Below are 13837 nucleotides of genomic sequence, written 5' to 3' on the forward strand. Positions count from 1 at the left end.
AGCAAAATTTTTTCTTTCAATTTTATCTGAAATAAAATAACGAGTGGGAACATGGAAAAATGAGAATTTGCCTTTTTTAGACAATCTGTTATTAATTCTTTGTAAGAGACAGTATAAATATAAATTGTTTAAAGCGGACAACAATCTAGATCACTTAATTTAATATGTAATTGCTTCCCAAATTAGAGATACCTGGGCGTATGTTTTGATCTTGAAAATGTTGCCTGTAAGTTATTTTTATGCATTCAACATTAAAAGTTCTTTTTTAGGAAAGTGGGGGAACTGGCCAAAAATCATAACTGAGAGTAATTACTAAATAGTCTTATTCATAAAGAAAATATACTATGATATCTAGAAATGGCTTATAGAATACATGAAAGAGTTTTTGTACATTTCTGTTGGGTGTTGTTTAAACACTAGACAGTAATCAAAAGTTCCAACACTGGCGCTTTCAAGTTGTGTGATATTGGACACTGATAGAAAGAGCTCCAAGATTTAACTTTTTAGTAAAAAAAAAAAAAAAAATTGGAGTCTCAACTAGCTTTAGTCTCCTAAGAAAAAGGATGAAATTTGTCATGTAAGCTACACACCTTCATTTCAGGCGCTTTTCCTCGTCTTTAGTCCTTCTCTCCTGCACTGTGGTCAGAATCAGGTCAGAACGCCCTCAGAGCTCTGTCCTCTGCAGGAGGAATAATAGAGTGATATTTGTTTTGATGCAAAAAGTCATGCACTATGTAGTCATCTTAATGTATTTTGTTAGGTACACTAATGCTTTAACACAGCGGTCTTTAAAGAGCATCATTGGAGTTGTAGCGAGTCATTCCTCAGAGCACGAGTTTGGGGGTAGGTTTGTGACATCAGCATCTGGACGTCTCCTTTTCTAAAACTCCTTTACCTGAAGAGGGCTGTGATGGAGAGGGCTTGCCCATCTGTCTTCCCTTTTATAATCCCCGTTCTCCCATTTTGCCCCTCAGAAAAGTCACACTCTATTCTGTCTTTAAAATTACCGTGATGCATTTCCCAGGGCTGTATAATATTCTGTAGTATACAACGGAAAGATAACTCGAAATGTGCATGTCAGCTGAGTACCAAAGAGCCAGGTTAGAGTTTTATATCTTTCCTTGTAGTATTAGGTGTCCCATAGGGGCACCACTGTTCTTCATGTAGTGCATAAAAATTTAGAAGTTCTGTGGCGGATGGTGGCAAATTTGGAGGTACATATAGATCTCTTAGTTTGATTATTTCATGGGTATTTTCTATCACAGTCAGTTAGTCATTTTCATACACTATTCCAGCAAAGAGAACACCGGATGTAATTGTTATTTGCTTTCAAAGACCTAGGAATATGATTCAGGAGAAAATTTTTAAAATTTTGGATATTTTCTCTCTGAACATGTGGATGCTACAATGACATCAAAAGCCCTAAAGTAGCTTTATTAAGATATTCACATTTTAAATTCTATTATAATTTGGAAACTGTTGCAAAAAAAAAGCTTCAAGTCCAAATTAACATGAGTTTTGGACATTGCCCTGAAACGGTAAATATGATTAAATGTAAGACTTTCAACGCTCATCTTTACAACATGCATTTAAAAATGAGATGGTGACACACTGAATGCTATTAACATGTTTGCTCTATTTGAGGTTAGAAATAAAATTTCTTTTTCTGAGAGGAAGTATAATTTGACTGATTCTTTTAAGAGCTAGCTTTTCCCATTATGTGACATGCCAGACATTTTTTCACTTTTGCGGCAAAATCTGAAGTCTGGTCACTTCTTTTATAGGACTGGGCTGCATGGGCCTTGTTAACGCAATAAGCAGGAAACCGATCTCATTTCTTTGTGAACATACAACAGACTGTGTGACATACAAATTAAACATATGTTGTTAGCAGAACTCTTAACTGTGGAATGCTTTTACCAGCATATTCCTGGTTATATAGAATTGCCCATGATGAACAAACCAGCCATCCGTGGACGTCTGGGGCAAGGCTCTCTGGAAGCGATGTCACATTAATTATTTATACTATACGAATATAAAATGGAGATGTTGCTTGAACTAAATGATTATTTCCATGGAAGCAGAGTGACCATAATTCTCTCTTATGAACCTCATACTTTAATCTGTTTCAGAAAATGTCAGATACAGGAGTCTGCGGAGCGGCCCCAGGGCTTCGGGACGCCCTCCTGCTTTGTGCATAACCGTTCTCGAAAACATTAGAAAACTCGGTGCTGGGCAAGACCTGTGATTCAGGTAAGCTCGATATGGCTACAACCTGTGATTCAGGTAAGCTCGATACAGCTACGACCTGGGATTCAGGTAAGTCTGATTTTACAATCCAATTCTTAGTTGTTTTCCAATTGTTTGTTTAACACCACTGAGAAAAGAGCTAATCACATTATCAGCTGATTGATCATTAAAAGTAATTTTTGAATTTGGGCATGCGACTCAGAAGTTGTTCACAAAAGTTGACTGACAATACTGTAAGGTCGCTTCTATTTTCCACTGCTTATTTCCGTGAGCTGTGTCCCATGGCATTTATATATATGGAAATAAAAGCGTTGTATTAACTTTAGACGTGAAAACGTCACAGGCGATGAGATCCCATAACTACTCCTCAGGTATATGTTAAAGGTACAAACGAACAAAAGCTGGTTCACATTCAAGCTGGCAGTTACTGTTTTTGTTTGTTAATCTTTGGGAAGGATTCCAGCCTTCAGTTTTCAAAAGACTTTGAAATCAGCTTTTCTAAGCCCAGGTTTAAACCCCTCCTGGAAATTATATAACTTTCTTTGGTACAAAATACACTTTCACTTAAAGATCCAATTTATTTTCTTGCCAAGTGTTTTCTTTTACTTTTAAAAATAATAGATCCATTTTCTATGTATTAGGAAATTTAAAAAATGTACAAGAATCCAAAACCACCTCTCGTCTCATTAACTACGTGTAAACATTGCTGGCGTTCAAATGCAGTTCTTTTTATTCCTTATGTTATTATCATTTATAAAGTATTGGGGAATTTTCTTTATAAATTTAGAATCATAGGCCTTTACTCAACTTTTTCACTTAAATTTAAATCATTAACATTTTCATGTGTTACTAAATATACTTTGAATGCATGAATGTATTCAAATAATAACCGAATAATGTGCTATCAAAAATAAACCAAAACGTATTTCAGTATTCTATGACTAATAATGCGATGCTGATCGACTGTTATCAAAATTGTTGCCTAAGTCTCTGATTATTTCCTAGGAGTGTATTTGAAATAGTGTCTCTGGGTTAGGGAGTTTGTACAGATTCTTGCAGTGACAGAGAGCAAAATACCCATCTACCCACATCCTTCATATCATTTAGTATGATTTCAAAAATATTTTCCACTGTGACAGATGAGGAATTTTAATCTGCCCTTACTTAGAAATGAAACGGTTTTTCTTTTTTTCGCCATACGAAATGTTTTCTTCCATGAATTGCTGAGAAACATAATTGTGATAATTATGTGTGCTCTCCGATCTGTTTTCTATCCTATCCCCAATAATCAAAAATATGTACCATATCTTTACGATCATCTTCACGAACAGGAGTCGAGGTCAGTCATTTCGGAACATACACAGGGAACCTGCTCTCTCTAACTGATTTGGTTTTAAAAAGACTTCATTTTCCATCACGTGGGAGAGGACTTATAGTTCTTTCTTGGGTACATGGAGATTTAAAGGGCTAGTGTAGCAGACGTGAGATTTTATCTGTCCTGAGAAATAATGTACGTTTCCCACACAACTCTTTTTGCCAAATGCTTCTCATGCATCGCTAACTGTTCTGTTTCCAAAAAAAAAAAAAAAAAATGTATAGTAAACCACTTTTGAAGAACCAGCAAGAAATGCATTTTTTTATTTCAAAACAATGGCAAAATAAAAAAGTAAAGAGCTTATAATTCCCCTAAGTGTGAAGGACCTATTGGTCCTGGAAATCTATCCTCCCATAAACTACATATGAAAAACTTGCAAATACATGCGTGATGGAAGTCAGAAGCCTCCACGCCGAAGAGCTGCTGACGTGATAGTACTTGTCGTTGGATTATTTTTAGTTCTGCTAGCTAAAATCAAGCATTTTTATATTATTTGCATTTGCATTCCCCTTTTTTGTAATAATTAGCAACTATGTTTCACAGCCAGTGTATTGACGCTGACAGTAATTTCAGATGAAGGTCAGGCTGCTGTTTAGACAGTGAAATATTACTGTAAACTACACTTAGCAAAAGGGGTATTTTAAAAGTCGTAGCAAAATTTTAATAACAAATTTAAGGTATTACTATCTTAATTCGACTGAAATGTTGTCATCATTCAGAAGTTTATATGAGTTTGTTAAAGCGATATTGAACCATTTTATTGATATATAAAGTTTTGCATATCTGGTAACGAGTAACTGAATTTTAAACCAGTGTCTCAGGGTGGGAAGATTAAGCACTAGCAGAGAAAACCTTTTTGGTATTGAGATTTTTCTAGGGCATCCTGGTAAATAAAGATGGTAGGCAAAGTTAAAGCCCTGTTAAGAAGCTGTTTATACTAGACTGACTTTCTAATTTGGGAAAAGAAAAAAACAACAAAAAAAACTCATCCTTGGGAAAAAAGGTAAGTCTACACCTTAAAAGATCTGAGCCTGAATACCTCAAAAGTAAAAATACATGACTCAGAAAAAGTTCTGGTAACGAGTAACTGAATTTTAAACCAGCGTCTCAGGGTGGGAAGATTAAGCAGTAGCAGAGAAAACCTTTTTGGTATTGAGATTTTTTTAGGGCATCATGGTAAATAAAGATGGTAGGCAAAGTTAAAGACCTGTTAAGAAGCTGTTTGTACTAGACTGACTTTCTAATTTGGGAAAAAAAAAAACAAAAACAAAAACCAAAAAAAAACCTCATCCTTGGGTAAAAAGGTAAGTTTGCACCTTAAAAGATCTGAGCCTGAGTACCTCAAAAGTAAAAATACATGACTCAGAAAAAGTGATTGCAAATATTCATGAAAAAAAATTTTTTTAAGAGCTTCAGCAACTATAAACTCACTTCTAAAAGTACATACAGATAGTCTCAGGTAAGTTCTCATTGTGGAAATGACACAGACTCTGTGGGCCCAGCGATGCAAGCAAGCTCACACTGCGCTGCTGAATATTTTCCATCCATCCAGTCACCTGAGTTCACAAGCAAGTGTCTCTCTTAACTGTGCTGGTTGGTTAACAAACTTCAGTTAAGTAATAGTTTTACTTCACATTTATCTGTGCCAGGGGTGTGTATGTTCCTTACAAAAATAGATCATTTGAAGGACTGTTAGGCTTTGTGGGGTGCGAACCGTTCAATATGGAAATCAGAAATATCACAGGGAACACAATAGCTGTCTAGTCATTCTCAAACAGGGTGATCCCCCCCAGGGACATTGGGCAGTGTCTGGACATAGTTTTGGTTTCTGTAGCCGAAGGAGTGCTACATGCATCTACTGGGTAAATTGCACACTGCCGAACATTCTGCGAGGCGCAGGACTGGTTCCTGGTACAGAGCGTCGGTAGCAAAGAGGTGGAAATGCTACTCTGTCCACCCTGCTTTAGGGTCTCGTTGTCATCATTGTTCCGTGGCTTTGGCTGGCTCGTGTTTACTCTCACTTAGATCTTTTTCATTCATTACGGAAGTTGCTTCCCATTTTCATTTGCGTAGCTAAGTAAGTCTCCCCTGGGGTTCCAGGAGTGCAGTAGTTCTCTCTCCTTCATTAGGGCTCTTTAAGTCTTCAGACCATCATCCTTGGGTTGAAACTGTTTAAAATTTTATCTCCAAGTAAAAATTGCACCAAAGTCAGACAGCTAGGAAGACATTATTCAAGTCTTTTGCAGTAGGAGAGGGAAACTGAGCCCAGTTCCACCGAAAGGGAAGGCGAGCGAGGTTTGACGTGCTGGAAGGCTTTGGGGAGGGGAGGCATGTGGGCCAATGGGATTTGGGACGTGGAAAGCTCACTGACTTATTCCTGAGTTTGCAAATGTTTTTCTCCGTGATGGGCCATCTGTTACCCAAACTGTACCCCCTGAAGTTAGGCTGCTGCCCTACTGCAGAGAGGAAGAGGTAGGGCGCTCTCTCCTTCAGCATTTGGATCTCAAAGAGTTGGTCCCCATGTTTCCGAAAAAGGCATTTTCTGGCTTGTAAAACTTGCAAAAGACTGGGAGAAGATGGACGTGTATTTCAAAGGGGCAAAGAAAGAATTCACAATGGCAAGTTTTATAAGTAAATGCTCTAAGAAAAGGGAGACCAGTAACTTACAGTCAGGAAGAAACTGAACTAAAGTTTGGTCATGCTGAGGGGAAACATAAGGCATCTTGGCCACTTTTTATGGAGTCTGTTCACTCTTACTTTGTAAGAGTTACCTACATCTTCCAGTCATGTGATGAGCTCTAAAAGAGTCTTTTCTTCCTTTTTAATCTAAGCAGACTCGGTTGTATTTTCTGCATAATGTGTATAGTGCAGCACACAGAGATGGAGTAAATACGTTTAAAGTAAATAGTAGTTATATCTTTCTTGGCACTCGCAATGCAATTGAAATAGGCAGAACTTCTCAGGTTTTTTATTCACGACTTGGTGATGAAAAGAAATTAAGTGTAACTGACCACCAACTATGGCCTAAGAACTATGTACATGTTATGCTATGTAAGTTAACCATCATGTATATAACCACTAAATGATAGTCTGGTTTATGGATGACCGTGTAGGCTTTGAAAGCAAATATATGCAGGGTCGATCACAGACTAATCATGTATTAACTCATTGAACTTCATCTGCGCTTCAGTTTGTCAAGTGCAAAATGAGCTGCTACACCCACCTCCCTACCCCACTGTCATTTCCGACGCCACGCTGCCGTGCATTCTGCTCTTAATGATGAAAACTCCTTTGTGTTTCCCCCGCCCCATTTTAGTCTTTCTATAATCTAGGTCTTTCAATAGCACAATTCTGAATTATTTCAGCTACCTGCTAATTCCCAGAGTTTGGAACATAGTAAGCACTCAAAAGTTGGTAGCTAATATTGCTATGACTACTATTATTACTATAGATAAAATGCCATGTATCTCTAATATAAATCTCTAATCTCCGTACCCTAGGATTAGTGAAAACTCCTTACCCAGATAAAATGTAGAAATGTCTTTTTTGTGATATGTTCTGCAATTCTCATTTAACTTTCTCTAAGTTCTACTGATATTTTTCTGCACATTCTACTCTGTTCTTTTTTCGTCACTGGTTTGTGCTGGATGTTGCAGTTCTATATCAAGCCTCAGGATTTATCATTGCTAAAACATTAAGTATTAAGACTTCATGTGATTAGTTCTCAATATATGCAGCGACACGCGATCTGAAAGTGGGTGTGGCGATGGCCCATTTCTCTACTAGCTGTGTCAGAGGTGAATTTTGTAATGGCAGTTTACTAAGTCAACAAATAATTCCTAACCACAACTACCTGAGAATCACCCCAGTTGATTTTTATAGAAAGAGATTTCTGGACCCCAAACTCAGACCGATTGACTTAGAAATCCCCAGAGGTTGGGTCCAGAACTATGTATCTGAATCTGGCTAGTTCTGCAGGATAATGTTGGGTTGGCAAGCTCACGTCAGCCCTGAGTTAGAACCTTCAGCTCCAACGCCTACTGTAGTGTGATATCTGGTAAGATGCTGAACTTTCCTATGACTAAGAAATCCCATCTTGGGTATAATAATATGGATTGTACTGAACTTACAATGTAGATGTGAGGATTAAATGATCGCATGTAAAATGCTTATAACAGTGTTTGCTCATTATGAGCACTTAGACACATCAGCATTAATAATATGTGTTATTATTACAAAGAAACATTTTAGTATAAATTGCTAAGAGAAGATTTACAGTATCTCTTCTTAATTTTAAATTCGAAGATTTTTTTCCTAGAATTTCTGTGAAAGTTGCTTACCTCAGCAGATCAAGACCCTTTGAGTCCTTTCCAGACAAAGCAACTGGTTGTTCTGGGTCCCCAGAGTATGGTTAGTTGAATCATTGTCCCTTTTTCAGTTTTTCTTTGGCCTAAAAGCATTCGTGAGGTTAAAGGGGCAATTTCACAGCTGGAACATGGCCAAGGTATCTGGCAATAATCTTAATCTTACTAGTATATTTAAATCGCAGTCATCAAACTATGGCTCTGTTGTACTCATTTCCTAAGCAAAGAAATCTATACAGTCCAGCTTATTGAGTAAACTGCTCTATAGTTATATTATTGAGAACAAGTATTTTTAACCAGGCCTAATTTAGAAACACCTGTTCTCAGTGAGATAACTATAATTTACTAAATGAGCTGGACTGTATCAACTCTTTTTTTTTTTTTTAACAGAGATCATGCTTTAAAACTATTTTGTCTTCTCTAGCTTCTAAAACGATGGAGAAAATAAATACTTAATTGATGATCGATTATTACTCAAGGATTTCAAGCAAATTCAGAGAGTACTTTGCTCACAGTACTCTAAAGGATCTAATTGCTTGCTACAAATTCACATCAGAAGCTTTTGGATAGAACCTTTCTCTGTCCATTACACCCCCGATTACTGTCAAGTGCAAACTCTATTCAAGCGCATGTTTTGTCTTGTTATTATTTATTTACATGTCTTCTGCACTCTTTGAATGCAGATAGTATCTCATTCATACTTATCCCTTTCTTCAGTCTTTCATTAATTCATATGTTTATTGAATTAATGAACTAATTGTGTAGTTTTTGTTCGTTTTTTGTTTTGATTTAGGCAGAATCAGTGCAGAGGTGGATAAATATATTTCCTTGGAGACTTTCTGGATAATGGAAAATTTGTCCTCCCTCCAAAAAAATAGGGCAGTGGTATAAATTAATACTGATCCATCAGTCCTAAAGTCCTAACAGCCTGATGTGTTTTGTTTACAACAACATGTGATTGCTTTGAGAGGGGGTAGCAGTTAGCACTTCACAGCCTTCATATGACACAAACAAATTAATGAAACCTAAGTGGATCAAATTCCTTTAAATAGAAATTTTATGAGTGCTACGAATTTGTGATTGGGATATTATTGGGGAGTTGCAAAACTTGAGGCATGAATTATTAATAACCGAGTGAAGAGGAGTGTCAGAGGATAAAACCATGAACCCAGAAAACAGATGGCTCTCTGCTGGGTGAAAGCTCGTAGTGCTAGGAAAGTAGACCCCGGGGAGTATGGGAGGGGTTTTGGTCCAAGACGCAGCCCTTGTAAGCTTCCTATTCACTCTCCCAATAGCTGAGCTTTTTCTAATGCATGCCAGAGAAGGAGATTGCTTGAAGCTAAATTAAATTATGTATGCAAATTTCAAAGGGTAGGGAAAAACACAGATATTGATAGCAAAAAGAAAGGACATGCTAGGTTTGGGAATGTGGATAAATAAGAAACTGAGGTTTGAAGAGATGGTCAGGAATGTCCAAAGCCATGGAGGTTTATATTAATTTAAATTCTATCTTCCGAACACCTGTATTGTGATTGTGGTAACGGCTCTCATTCATTTTCTCCATATCGATTTAATTCTGAGAAGAGAATTTCAGATATTCGAGTTGGGCGAAGAAGTAACGCCTTATTGGAACTGTTCTTTCATGCCTTGAATTGGTTCTGGATAAACATTTTCACATGAACAACATTCCCGGGATGAGGGGAAGTCTCCTATCATCCAGCCAGCACGAAGGCGATTCTCCTTCTCGACTCTAGCTGAGTGAGGGGTGATGCACTGTTTAAAACCACAGCTGTTTCAGAAGAGAACAGAGAGGCGTATTGGTAAAACAAGCGGTGTGTTAGTCTTTTGGATTCTACGCCTTAATATGCGTTAGTGAACCTGGTACACTTGGACTGTTGCGGTACCAGGCAGGTCTAAGGGAAATAAATGCCAAGGTTTTGTTTTGTTTTGTTTTGTTTTGTTTTGTTTTGTTTTTTGATAGAACACTACTGTAATCCTTGGCTCAAAACCAAACCCATAGTAGATGAATTTCTAGAAGGGAAACCATAAGTGTAACAAAACTCCCTGTCTCCTTGTCAATAGCGGATTGGACTAGAGGGACTGGACTGAACCTAGCAGGTGGTTTACGAGAGGGATGCATGATCAGCGTACTCAGCTCTCAGCGGAGGCACGGCAGTTCAGTCGGTAGTTGTAGTGGTCCACGCGCGGAGGAAAAGAGGACCGTTAATCAGATGAGCAAGGAGAATGGTACACACCTCACGGGAAAAGCAAACATTGGAGTGATCGTGTAGTTCTTTGGTGTGAAGCTTGCCATGCCTCTGTACCGGTTCATGTGAAGCCTGAACGTATGTTCTCCCCTTGGGTTCAGTGAGATTCTCTTTATCTTCAAGAAAACACACTCCATCCTGCCCTTTTTTGAATGGAATTTCTTGGTTCTTCAACCCCAAAAGGACCTTGCTAAAACAAGCTTATTTATTAAAAAAATCTTTCAGTCTCTTATTGATACGTTAACATATCAAATGTTCAGGTGTCTAACATTACAAAGCTTCGGTAAGAAAATAGTTACTCTCTTTATTTTATGTCTCAAAATAGATATTGGGATTCCATTGGACTGATCTATGTAGTTTTAGGTAGGAAGTCTTTCTTTACTAAACTTCTGAATTTTCTATTGTTAAATCTTTGTTATAAGGCAAGTTTTTTTGAATCTTCAACAGGTCAACTTTAAATTTTATTTTGACTTTGGGGATGCTTTATTTGTTTTGTCTCTGAATTTCAGGTTCAGAAGGCTGGTTTAATTTTGTACCATTATAATAATCAGTGCATTCCACCTAGAATTTGTAATTGTTTTGAGGATATTTTGCCCAGTTTATACCCTCAAGCTCCCTACTAATTTTCCTAAGGAGTTTTCATTTAATATTTGAAATATCAGAAACCACATACCTGGATTTATTTGTCCCAACATTTGAACAGGGGACATCCTGTTCTCATGTCAAATATGTAGCTTTAATTTTTGAATGTGAGGCTAACTCTGGACAATCTGTGAAGGATTTGTCATATCTGAATTAGTATTTAGATTTTCTTGTACAAGCCACTTACTTTATCTGCTAAGTTGACATGAGTTATATCTTTATGTATTATAGAAAGTTTTTCTTGATGTTCGAGATGTGAAATTGCACACTCACAGATAATGGAATTTTTCTGAGCCTTTAAAAATGTCAGTGTAAGAGGATGTCAAAATTGGAATTTCATCTTAGACACCGAGAAGTAATAATTGCCACAGAAAAAAACGGGTCAGTATTTCAAAGGGAATGAAAAAAGATTTGGACCCAAGATTCTCAGAAACTCCTCAGGCAAGAGCATAAAAATGATACAAGATTTGGAGAGTCAGAAAAATTTGTGAGAGTTATTTTTTCTATGTGTTATTGTGTGTATATGTGTATGTGTGTGTGTTAAAAAAAACTCTTGTCATGCTTTGAATGAATGTTGAAATATTAATTTATGTCTTACACTGAACACTTCTTCTAACCTCTAAATTGAGACCATGTTTTCTAACTTGAGATAAATCTAGAACCATCTATCATGCTGTATTTGACAAGAATGTCATAGAGCCAGACACATTTTATCCAATGGGAGGAAAATAAGCTTCCCTACTGAATAAAGTTTAAAATAAAATCATGTTTTCTTTACATCCACAGGATGTACTTTCTCAACACGTTGGCTACACCAATTTTTATTTAGACAAAGTAGGCTGTTGGAATGTTCTCTCTTGTGTTCTGCATACACATCAGGTGATAAAGAATCTCATTAGAAATAAACCAAAACAAAATTCAGAAAGGATGAAAGCACTGAGAGATGACTTCTCCTAGAAAGCACATTTTATCGGAATATTTTATCTTGTTATTGATGGAACTGGGAAGATGTATTACTTAAATATCAATGCTTTTCTTTGAGGTAACTTGCTCTGTTTCAAAGCCTAAAGAGGTTGAATAGAGCAGGGTGTTTGCAAATTATCGGGCCCTCGAACCGAAGAGAGCAATGCTATCATTTAGACAGAAATGATAAAAAACAAGTTCAGGTTGGGGTTGAGATTTTTTGAAACAGCAAAAGAAATAAGAGAAAATCAATCATTTTAAATTTTAGTTCCATTAATATCTAAGGATAAGACGTTTGAGTTAATCCTGACAAGAGAGTCTCATCTTTTAGAATGACATTTGGTTGACGTGAGGAGAACCAAAATCGTACTGAAGAGTTGAAGAAATGTTAGTCAGCTGAGATTTTTAAAGAAAAACACAATAAAGGAGCGTGGCCTTTCCATACTCTCTAAGAAGAGTCGAGGGGGAAACTCAAATATATTCTATGGGAAACTGAAGAAAACGAAAAGTAGCCCAACTGTATTTCTCACATGTGAAAGAGAGAACGAGAGAGAAAGGACCAGGAGTAGCAGCGAGCGCCAAGAAGCCAGAGAAGCCGACGGGTCCTCGTCAGGGCTCAGCCCGGTGAGTCAGAGTGAGAAGCAGAAGGAGGGAGCAGCTGCCAGCCCGAGGGAAGAGTGTCCTAACTGCTCAGAGACAACTATCGAGACACTTTTCATTCACCGACTGTGTCACTCACTCGAAAAGCCATTTCAATAGCCCACAGTTGGTATAACACAGGTCAGAACTGATAACGACTGAATCGACGGTAGCAGTCGACAGATTATAAAAATGGTGTCCGCCGATGGAGTTTGCCGTCGTTTGAGCATCGCCGTGCAGCACGATGCCACAGATGACAGCAGAGATCTGAGAAGCCGTGGCCACGAGAGGACCGCGTTCGGATAGAATGTGAGTGAGGCGTGGCGTGCGCAGGCCACTCCGTTTGAGGAGCGGAGTCCCGTACATTCAGGGCGGTGAACGTTTTCTGCTTGACTCGTGGGTTGGATACTGGACTCCTAGAGTCCCTCCTTCTCCTCCTCCTTTCGTTCGATGGCTACTTTGCAGCCATTTTACTTCATACCGGTAGGTCCATTAGCGTGGGACAGGAGGACCGCGGAGAGGCCCGAGCCCGGTCGTCCCTGCAGTTGCTAGTGGCCCCGTTAGGAGCTTACAGAGAAAAAAGGGCGGCACGTTACCTAAAGCTGCATGAGGGTGTTATCTGTGGCTTTGCGTCCTCCATGCACTTTTTGTCTCTCTGTATCACATATACTTGGAAAGCAGCCATTGCTGACAAGGCAGTAACGAGCGAACTTTTTCTTCTTCACAAACAAGAGACGCGAAACGTATTCACCGAGGCGCCGCCGCCACGTCGAGTTTGTCGGACTAGCTGCCTTCTGCTGCACCTGCACCGGTGGATGCGCGAACGTGAAGAAGCCCAACTACTTCTGTAACGTAGGATAGAATTTTTTCCTCTTCCCTGCACAGGCGTCCATCTTTGATAATTACGCAGCTGAGTTTGTAAAGTCATTTTTCATTAATCCGCCATTTTTAAATTAGTATAGTTTGCTACAAAAAGATCTAAAATCACAGTAGTCTTACTAACTGAAAAGACATGTTTCCCTTCACGCTTCCGTCCTCTTCAGTCTCTCTTCTTAGTGTTAACCGATTTCAGGGAACGACTTAGTGTGTAAATCGCAGAGTATTTTCCGTGAACAGCTAACTGTACACTCACCTGCCTACAGGTGACCCATTTATTGAAGAGTCACAATTCGTTTAATAATGAACGTAATAGGGGGGTTCGTTTTACGGCTTCTACCTTCATATATAATGTGTTAACATCTCCTCGGTCCAATACCTCTTCCCTGAAGTTCCCCATGTCACTTACTAAAATTTAATGCCGTCTTCAGTACGTTGCAAGATTCTAAGAGCTGAGCCAG

This window comes from Pteropus alecto, unplaced genomic scaffold (assembly GCF_000325575.1).
Source record: "Pteropus alecto unplaced genomic scaffold, ASM32557v1 scaffold21, whole genome shotgun sequence".
NCBI lineage: Eukaryota > Metazoa > Chordata > Mammalia > Chiroptera > Pteropodidae > Pteropus > Pteropus alecto.